Source organism: Euprymna scolopes, chromosome 3, assembly GCF_053919585.1.
Source record: "Euprymna scolopes isolate OS-2025 chromosome 3, ASM5391958v1, whole genome shotgun sequence".
Lineage (NCBI taxonomy): Eukaryota > Metazoa > Mollusca > Cephalopoda > Sepiida > Sepiolidae > Euprymna > Euprymna scolopes.
The window spans coordinates 169,784,665-169,796,136 of record NC_136484.1 but is presented as its reverse complement, the minus strand read 5'-3'; positions in this window follow the sequence as shown (position 1 = coordinate 169,796,136).

Genomic DNA, 11,472 nt, shown 5'->3' with positions numbered 1-11,472 from the left:
ATAAGGCTTCGGCCTTTAAAATGGAGATATTATCTTAATATTAAAGAAAGAAGCACTTTAAATAATCACTCAGCGGCCCTGTCATTGCCAAGTTCAGTTATAAAACTATTTAGATGAGGTTTGTCAAACATTATTGCAAATCAAGTTGAGACACCTTAAAAATTCATTGTATATCATTTGTCAATCTTGATTATGCGATGTACATTAAATGTGAAATTCGAAATGAATTATCATCAGCCAATGACAACAGATAACAAGCTATAAACACGGAGTTTGAAGAGAATTTCAAAATTATATTCAGAAATATTTGACAAGCATCACTTACAGCTTTAAAATCATTGTTGACAGAACCAAAAGAATCGTTTAAAGCACTCAAAGTCAAATACTTGAACAATTTACATATTCCTTTATTCTGAAAGATATATATATATATATATATATATATATATATATATATATATATATATATATAACTTTTGTTCATCACAAGGAAGGCATGATGGCACTTGGACGTAAGGGGCTACTATTTGGGACCATGTCTACAGGAGACTAAGTATGGAGATGAGAGAAATGTCTGTTCACATTACATTTAAAATTCTACATTCAATCAGGGAAGTGGGAGGCAGGGAGGTGCAGAATGATGAAAACAAACTTTTGCACCAGGGTTATGATTTTTGGTGTGGTTTCAAGTGAGGGACACCTTATGCCACTGCACATCTTCAAAGTCGGCTGCAAATCAACACCAAAGTGTACCTGGATGTGCTGAAGAGTGTGGTGATTCCCTGGTGCAATCAGGTGGCTGCTGGCAAACCCTAAGTGTAGCAGCAGGAGTTGGCGCTGGCCCACAAGTTCAAAGAAACCCAAGCTTGGTTTCAGAAAAACTACAACGATTTTGTACCATTCTCTCACTGAGTACTTCTTTTAGTGATACGTCGAGAGCATCACCAACATGACCTCTAACAACATCAAAGCCAGCCTGATCGCCTCCATCTGCCGAGTATTCGCCCAGTATTTACCGAGCTCCAGTCAGCGCTTAAGGAAAAGGCATGTTCCCAGTTCCAAACCCATATCGAGGCGATGACTGAGGCTGAAGGCGGCTACATTAAATATATGTCAGCTCTTCTACATAATCACGTTACCTGAATTTATTTTTTCAATAAAAGTTTGAAAATAAAACTGTAGTGTTATTTTCTTTAGGGCGACACTTTTATCGTTCCACCCTTTATAATTAAAAATTACAGAAATCTTTCAATATTGTCGTTATCCTTTTAGCTTTATTTCTTATCCAGTACTGTTTTTCTGCATTACTGCATTGTCATTGCCTTCAAACACAACTCCTTTCAATATGAATTTATTAAATCTCCAAGCCATACTCGCTCTGATTATTAGTTACTGCATAATTTCCTTATCCTTTATACTACATGAACCACTTGCGGCTAGCTTTATTTCTCATTAATTGATTTAATAAAGATTTCAAAAATAAAGCATCAAGTGATCTTTCTCGACAAATCAGAACATTTAGTTTCTCTCAGTCTTTTCTCCACATTAAAAAAAACGACCCTGGTGTCTAACTCTGTCCCGTGGGGAGGCATTGTAAATAGGTATAACACGGTATGATAAACGCAAACGTACATCTGTTCAGCTTGGTCCAATGATCATGTATTTTGATTTACTTTTATAATTAAAGAAGGAAATGCTTAATCTTAATATTGACTTATTATAATAAAAACGAAAGAATTACGTACATTTAATTTTTATTAATAAAAAAAGTATAGGCTTAACTTTAATATAATATTAATGATATCTAATAATAATAAAAAGGAAGGAAATAATTTCTTTCACTATCAACAAAATAATATTTACATTGTTAGAAAGAGAATAAAATAGCAATAATATCTCAATTGTTTGAGCTAATTTTAAATAGTAAACAGGAATTAAATTGCAAATCGATAGCGAGCAGTAAAAGCTAGCTATAATATACTAGCAGGCCGCCCGTTGTTGCTAGTCGTAAAATGCACTTTAATATGGTATTCAAATTTATGCAGATTCATATTTTTATTATATATATATATATATATATATATATATATAGTAATCCACATACAGTACTGTTTCACTGTTTCACAGCTCATCAGTGTGGCTAGACAGGCAACTACCTCAAGCCAGGATTGAAACCCGACTGCCTATACGACAGTCAAGGCTCCTAATCACTACGCTATCAGCGGCTGCTGATCGAGTCGTGAGTTGAACGATGTTTTGACATCGTCCGAGCTACCTAAGCTCGATTTGTTTACACAAAGAGCATCGTCTATACGCTAATGATAATTCGTGTGTCGCTCTTAATATGCTCAACTCAAGATGAGAAGCATTATTATTATTGTTATTATTATTATAGAGTCAATTCTGTATTGATTATCATACTTTATTCAATATGTATAGTAATGATTTCGAAAGTTAAAAAATTGTCTTGGGTGCCATCAGTTAGAATCGAAACCATTTCTCTCACAAGGTTTTTTCCCTGGGCAAAATGGAAGAAAACCAAACAGAAATTACAAGCTCACCTTAAAACTTCAACATAAATTTTATTAAAGTAAAAAAGGTCCATTGTTGCAAAAGATGCGTTATCTTCAGCTATCTGCCATAATGGGCTGGTAACATTCTCGAGGGGAATAATAATTCGTCTTTAATAAAGGTTGGGTAGGATTCCTGCAAATTGTTGGACTAGCGTACAAATATAAATTCGCCCTACTTAAGGGCATTGGTAATTGTAATGATAAATTCCGCTCCACATTTGGGCATTTGAAACGTCTCAAAGCAGCAAAGTATTTTTGCTGCCTCGATTCGAGTGAGAAATCCAGTCTGTTCCTCCCTGCTTCTTTTTGGATTCTGGTCTGAAAGGGAATTTGGCACCGAGAACATTCTCGGCAGTTAGTTATAACATGCAATTTGATTAGTTAAAATAATTCCGTGGGCGGAGAAATCGTCCAATAAAAAGCTTGCTTATTTCTGTAGAATTTCTTACAACCAAAACATTTAGTGCGTCAACCTTAGTTGTTACCGTTTGAGCCATATGTATCAGGTTTAAAGTCTATAGACTATAAATTGAAAGATGTGTTTTGCAGAGACCGTTTCGTACACACACAGATAAGGTCACACACACACACATATACAGTGATGATCATATTTATTGGCACGGTAAAATAAAAGTTAAATTTTGTCTAATAAATTCTAAAAAAGGGATTAAATTAAAGAAAATAACAAAGTATATTATGTATTTTTAACTGGCCTTTCCGATGCAGCAATCGGATTTTAGAAAAAATAAATAACAAAGGAACAACAAACATAATTGCAAAAAACCCTTGTTCAAAATTATTGGCACGATTTATTTAATAATCAATTGTATAGCCTTTGGCCTTGATTACCTTCCTCAGTCGCTTTTCATAGTTTACAACCAAGTTGTTGCACTCTTCAGTAGTAATTTTAGCCCACTCTTCCTGACAATAATCCTCCAATTGAATAAGATTCTTAGGCTTCCTTTGCATTACCCTCAATTTTAATGTTCTCCATAAATTTTCAATTGGATTAAGGTCTGGGCTTTGTGATAGCCACTCCAAAACATTAATATGATTGTCCTCAAGCCATTTCTTAGTCAGTTTAGCCGAATGTTTTGGGTCATTATCTTGCATGAACCACCAACGACGACCAAGTGAGAGCTCTTTAGCAGAGTCTTTCAGGTTTTCATCCAATATTTTAACATAATCTTCCTTTTTTATGCTACCTGTGACCTTAACAAGTCGCCCTGGTCCAGAGGCAGCAAAGGATCCCCAAAACATCAAACTGCCTCCACCGTGCTTCACTGTGGGTATGGTGTTTTTAGGCAGGAAAGCTTCGCCAGATTTTCTGTAAATATAAGACACTTTATTATGGCCAAATAACTCTATTTTCGTTTCATCAGTCCATAGAACACGTTTCCAGAATGCAACATCTCTATCAATATGACGTTTTGCAAAGGCTAGCCTTGCTTTCAGGTGCATAGGCTTCAATAAGGGAGTCTTTTTCGGACGACATGCTTTTAAACCAGCTCTCTTCAAAACTCTACCAACTGTATGTCGAGATACATTCACTCCAGAGGTGCTCTGTTCATCAACAATCTCCCCAACAGAGATCCTTGGGTTTTGTTTTACTTGTCGAACAATTTTCCGTTCATCTCTTGGGGAAAGAATCCTTTTTCTCCCTCTACCCTCTAAACTCATAACGTGGCCTTGCGATTTGAACTTGTTTATTATGGCTCTAACAGTGGATTTGGGAAGGTTTAGCTTCTTTGAAATCTTATCATAGCCCTCCCCATTGGTATGGCATGCTACAACAAGCTTCCTGACGTCTTCGCTGTGTTCCTTAGTTTTAACCATGGCGATTGAAAATTATAATTTAGTCACTTATAATAGTTTAAATAAATCGCTATCTAAAAATTATCTGAAAAAAATTATTCACTGAATTAGCGTTAAACAAGCATAATATGGCTATAAAAAAGTTCAGAAAGCACGTAAACCGGAAATTGATTGATATTATACTGATACTAAAAGAAAAACAAAGCCGTGCCAATAATTTTGAACAAGGGTTTTTTGCAATTATCTTTGTTGTTCCTTTGTTATTTATTTTTTCTAAAATCCGATTGCTGCATCGGAAAGACCAGTTAAAAATACATAATATACTTTGTTATTTTCTTTAATTTAATCCCTTTTTTAGAATTTATTAGACAAAATTTAACTTTTATTTTACCGTGCCAATAAATATGATCATCACTGTATATATAAATATATATATATTATTATACACCTGTGTGTGTGCTAGAACTTTTGCATCCGATATACTACACAGTTATGCATAATGTAGGACATCTGCAGAAATAGAATTAAGCACAATCGTCAAACGAAGCCAATCATCTAATAAGAAACCATAAAAAAATGAATAATTAATGAAAGTTCGTTTTTTTTTTTCAAAGTAATGTGCGATTTAGTTAACTTTTATAAAATCGCTCACATATCCATGACTGAGTATATTAAGAAGATCATTTTAAAATAGAAAAGGTAGGCTTTTAATAGGCGACAGAAAACCCAACTTTATATCTGTATTAATTATAGCGTCTTATAGTACGAATTTAGATAATTAGCAATAAACATCCGGTGTTGTGAAAGGCTATGTTCCTTTTAAATATCATCCCGGGTTTTGGTTATTGACCTCTTAGCTGGAAATCGGTGATAATACTAAACTTAATCTTTTTTCTGTCATCGATCAGTGAAGTAGAAACTTGTCTAGATTGAAACCATGCTTATGTTTGTTCTTTGTCTTTTAGAGGAGCTGAATTTGCCCCACATTAAAAAACACACACACATTTCCCAGGAACTGTCATTTTCTCCTCCTATAACTCATTTTAATCACTTCCTGTGTCTCAAAATCAAATTATTTTACTCTCTTTGTATATATCTTTCCCTCTCCCTCTCTCTCTCGTTGTTTCTCTCTCTCTCTCTCTCTGTCTCTCTGTCTCTCTCTCTCTGTCTGTCTGTCTGTCTCTCTCTCTCTCTCTCTCTCTCTCTCTCTCTCTCTCTCTCTCTCTCTCTCTCTCTCTGTATCAGTCATTAGCTATTTATCATTCTTTTTCAATCTATCTATTCTTGGATAAGCCAGAGATTCTGAAAATAAACTTTATAATAACTGATACTAATAAAAAAAAGGTAAGATTAATTATGCATGCGAATTTAATTTTATGTGTCAAAAAGTAGAGGCTTAATCTTAATAATAACTGATCATAAAAAGAAAGGAATAGTCATGTATGCAAATTTTATGTGTGCAGAAGTGGATGCTTAATATTAGTAATATCTGATAAAAAAATGAAAAGAAAGGACTTATTTCTCTTGCAACATAAACATAAAAATTAGTGGAAGGAATAAAATAGCAATAACATATTGACTTCTTCATCGATTTTTGTTAAAGGAAAAAACTAATTTTTTATAATTTAATTAATTTAATTTATGTGACAGATTATTTTGTCTTATTTTTCAATGATTTCAAATAGTCAATAGGTATTAAATTGTGAAACGATAGCGAACAAGCAAAGCAAAGCAAAGCAAGGATCTAGCATTTCTCTTGAACTTTCTTAGTCACTTTTTCTTCTTATTACTCACTTTAATCGCTTTTCGTGTCTCAAATTATTTTACTCTTTACCTCCTCTCTCTTTTTCTTATTCTCTCTCTCCCTCTCTCTCTCTCTCTCCCTCTCTCTCTCTTTCTTTCTCTCTCTGTATCAGTCACTAACTCTATTTGTCACTCTTTTTCAATCCGTCTATTCCTGGATAAGCCACAGATTCTGAAAATAAATGTTCATAGATAATAGAATTGCTTTGTTTACTGTTTGTTTTTTTACTGAAAAATGTATTGATATTCAAGGTCTGAGACCATACATCTCAAAGTACTGTGTTTTTTTAATAATCCAAGATGAATATAGAAAAGTGCATGCTACGTTAAATGTGGATAACACAAAGTATACGTATTTTGCTGCAAGTAAAAAAAATATATATATAAAACTAAACTTTTAGTCTTGCGTTTAATTTTTATTCCAAAAATCAATAAAATTTTGTCTATTTGTAGCTGCAGGTAAATAGTAAATATATCTATTTCATGTTTCCTTATAGTTTCTTTAGTGATTTTTATTCTTATTAAAATCATTTGAGGGGCAGCAATTCTTGATAATAAACGGTTATACTATTAAGCAATGGATATAAACGCTCAATTAATCGTTATAAAATATAAAATTATTTTCGTTTGAATACAGTGGAAACTATAAATAAATTTGGAAAATAAATACAGCGTGAGAGTATATTAGAAGACAAAAGAAGCAGAGGGAAGCCAAGGAGAAGGTGGATAGAAAATGTTTTTGATTGGACATCTCTCAACAGTTGGGTGTCCATCAACCAACTTGCCCTGGTTCAGAAGGAATAGTGAAAAATAAGTCATCTGGGTTCACAATTTTCACTAAGTGGAAGATGCGACTCATGATAAAATACAGCTTATAAGTTAATAATAGTGAAAGAATATTGGATTCTTCAATATGAGTTGAACATAAAATACTTCAGCTAAATTCAAAACGTACAACAGAAAATAATGGGCTCAGAGAAATATTAGTTTTATAGATCTGACTTCCCAAAATGATGGAAGTCTCTGTAATTTTATGAAATTCGCCCCTAGTTTTATATTTCACATATTACATGTACAACTGCATACCTAATTTTCAATTAATTATTTTTCATGGTTCTTTCATCTACAATATAAAGGTCAGATTTCTTTCTGTTTTGATTCATTTTCCTTGAGTTGAAATTCTCAGAAATCAAGGAGCCCTATATCTGGGGTTAATATGATCTTTATATGTGATACATAGATATTCGAATGTTCCATGAAGGTTATTCATCTCTTAAACATTAAATAAGCAAAGAAGTTGAGAGCATAATTTTCCTCTCCTCAATTGACCATTTTAATGTGTTATAGTATATCTTTCGTTTTTGTCTCTTGGTCTGACTGGATTCTAGGACAAGAATTCATCTAGTTTGGTTGAGTATCTAGCTTCATGTTACTACTTAAGGAAATATCACTTTGAAAAGGTGCATTATTCATCATAAAAGCAAGTGTCGGTTAGCCATATCGAGGAGATCTTATTTGTGTTGTGAATATTATGTGATTTTGAATATTTGGTCAGGGTTTACTATTAGAGCAAAGTATCCTCATGACAGGTTGTCCTTACAAACTCCTGTACTCGAGAATAGTGTCTAGTAGGCATTCAAGTTTTCTGTCTGTATATGTATGTGTATATGTATATGTATGTGTATATGTATATGTATGTGTATATGTATATGTATGTGTATATGTATGTGTATGTCTCATTAAAACTAAAAACAACATAAAAGAAAATTCGTATTATTTTGGATTCTTCGGACTACTGTTCTCATCTTGAGTGTCATTTTCACAACGTTTCGGTTGATGTAACTTCCGACCTTCTTCAGGTGTATCTTATCGAACTCAGGAATCTTTCTGTAGAACTCAGGAATTTGGACAGAATTTCGAATGGAACCCTTTATTATTTCACGGGGCAGCATCCCTTTTTTTTCCATCAGCCATGACTGGATAAATGTCCTACATAATTTGCAATTGCATTTTTCGGTCACCCACACTGATAATTGAACCTTTAACCTTCAGGAGAATATCATCTTTATAATTGACTTTTCCAACCACTGCTACATAGATCCCACTTCGACAGAAACATTCCCGAGTTTGACAAAATACGCTGGAAGAAGGTCGAAGGATTCATCGACCGAAACATTATAAAAAGGACACTCAAAATGAGAACAGTAGTTCAATAAATCCAAATAATACGATTAACTAATCCTTATCTCAAAAATTCAGAAACAAAACAAAACTCCACAGTACTGGTACTATTTGATCAGCCTTTTCCCGGATATATAATTTAGAAAAAAATATTTATTTTCTGAAGACAAACTACTAAGTCTAGTTTTGCTAAAGGCTAGTTTTTTTATTTTTTGTTTTTTTTTACATGGGGGTCACCACTAATCAAGGCCTGGGGGCCACTCAGGGATAAGGGTTATTGCGTGTACAGTAATCAATGAGATAGTATTTTAGTAGTCATTAGTATTGGAAATTTGATAGGGTGTCTTACTTAAGGGGGCGGTTTGTCAGGAATTTGTTTATGTTGGATTTGAAAACATCCAAGTTGTAGTCAGGTGGGAAACAGGCGAACGGAAGAGAGTTCCACAATCGTGCACTTCTGAGAAATAAGCTCTGCTCATGGAATTATCTGGGAGCAATAAATATAAATTACATTTAAAACACAACTCTTAGTATTCAAATTTAGGTTAAATTTTTATTCCAAAAATCAATAAAATTTGTCTTTGCAGTTGTAGTTTAATAATAAATGTATCTAGTTTCTTTAGTTTCTTTATAGTGATTTTATATCTGCAACTTATTAAAATCATTTTGGAAGTATCAATTTTCGATAACAATAAACGGTCACATCATTAAACAAAGAATATAAGCGCTCGATTGTTATAAAACATACCATTAGTTTCGTTAAAATACAGGGTGTGACGGAAATATCTCCCACATGCGATCTTCTCAGTTGCGCTCGTGCAGTTTATGAGCAATCATTAATTTGTACGGATGGAAGTGCATATCAGTGTGTAGAATTCTTCTGGCTGTTTGATCAGACAATCCCAAGGCCAAGGCATATTTGCCATGTGAACGTGTAGGAGACTCTGTAACAGAAAGTCTCACAGCTCGGATACTGTCATGCGTTTGAGCGCTTCGAGACCTTCTAGGCGGCTTTCTTTCAAGTGCTGAACCTGCAGCTCTGAAACTTACAACCCGCGACTGTATTGATTTTCTAACTGGAACAGCATCTTACCGTCCTGACTTGTAATCAACTCGGAAAGTTCGATGTGTTGTAGTTACAGATTCACCATTCTTCAAAAACATGTCAACAGTAAAAGCACGATGTGCACCAGTCCAAATCATATTGATGAAGGCGCCTGGAAACAATTGCAAGTTAGTAGCTAATGAAAACATCACTGCCACTTGCATAAGTTAATTAGCAACTTACAGTTGAAAGTTTAAAATGTTTTGTTTTCTTTATTTATTTTTTTACATAGGAGTCACCACTCATCAAGGCCCAGAGGCCACTCGAGGATAAGGTTAATAAGTGTACAGTGGTCAATAGGACTGTGACGTAGTAATTGTTAGTAGTGGAAATTTGGTAAATTGGATTATTTAAGGGGAACGGCTCATTAAGAACTTATTTACATTGGACTTGAAGACGTCCATATTATAGTCAGCCGGAAAGTAGGCAAACAGGCGTGCAGTTCTAAGTGATATGTATTTCTGCTGCAGCATATATATATATATATATATATATATATATATATATATAAAAATCGCACTCATGGTGAAAAAAAAAAACTTGTAGGTCAGGTTGCTAATAATAAAAGGATATTGGTAATTGCCATTACTCTCATCTTCATTTTGTAGTAGAGTTGTAGTACCTGTTAAGGTTCTATCTTTGGGTTATATATAATTTATTATTTTTTTTATGATTGTCACGGAAAACAAGGCACTTAGTCATGAGGGTCTACTATTTGGGACCAGATTTGCAGGGATACTAATTAGAGGGTTGGACAGCGAGATGTCTGTTCATATTACACTTGAATTTCTGCATGTCAGTACAATCAGGGAAGCAAGGTCTCGAGAGGGAATTCCAAAGTAAACTATTTGGAACTTCTGCAGTTTACAAACCGTGCTATTTTTAGGTAGGATTTTCTAGCTAAATTGAATTTTAACGATATTTTTATTTATTAGATAATTAGATGAAAGCACAGGGTAATCCGCCTACCCCATGTTAAGAATAGCTTTCTAAATAATAAAGATATTATTTTAGTCTATAAACTGCAGAAGTATAAATCATTTATTTACAAATATATGCCTTCAAAACAAACTCATCTAAAACCATTTTCATTCAAAAAAGATCGTTTCTTGTCCAAAATTCCCCCATGTTAAAAAGCATAAATAAATAAAAATCTATATGATGAACGTAATGAAATTATCATATTCTAAAAATCATGTAAATTGATCAAGTAATTTTATCTTAATAAAGAAACTCATTTTTAGCGATTAATGGGAATTCGTAAGCATTACAATATAAATCTAATATGTATAGATTATTGTTATTTCCCTTTTTTCGAGATTTTTCTTTCAAAATTGGAGATGAGAAAGTCACTTTTCGGCTACTCATAAATTTGATTTTCTTAATTAAAAATAAAACTGCTAGATAAATTTATATGATTTTTGGAATATGAGATTTTCGTTTCATCACAGGGACACATGTAATACATATTTTTCTGTATTTTATTTATTTTTTAATGTATGAGAAATTGGGGACAAGAGCCGAAGAAACTATTAAATATTTGAAAATATTAAGAACTTTAAGTAAAAATAAATCTATTTATATCTATATCTATATATCTATAAAAGTGAAAATGTGTGTGAGGACACTTCTTAACCTATATACTCAACGAATTTTTATCTACAGATTTGAAATTTGGTATATTGGATATTCGCACATGTGGAAAATTTTAATCCGTTATCATCTGGGGAAAAAAAGGATTCTTAAAGGGTTTAAAATCGAAAAATTGGTGCGTGGGAGTCATTGGATTTTTTATCGGGTTGCGTTTGTTTTCCGAACGTGAATAGTGAATGACTAAGACGATAACGACCAAGATGAGGAAGTCAGTCCGACAATCTCAATCAATGAAAACACCTCATCTCAAAAATACAGACAATTACTAAGACTAAGTAGTTTGAAAACATTTTTTAAATATCGTGTCACACTGGTCTTATGGTTATTGTACTTAACTCACTG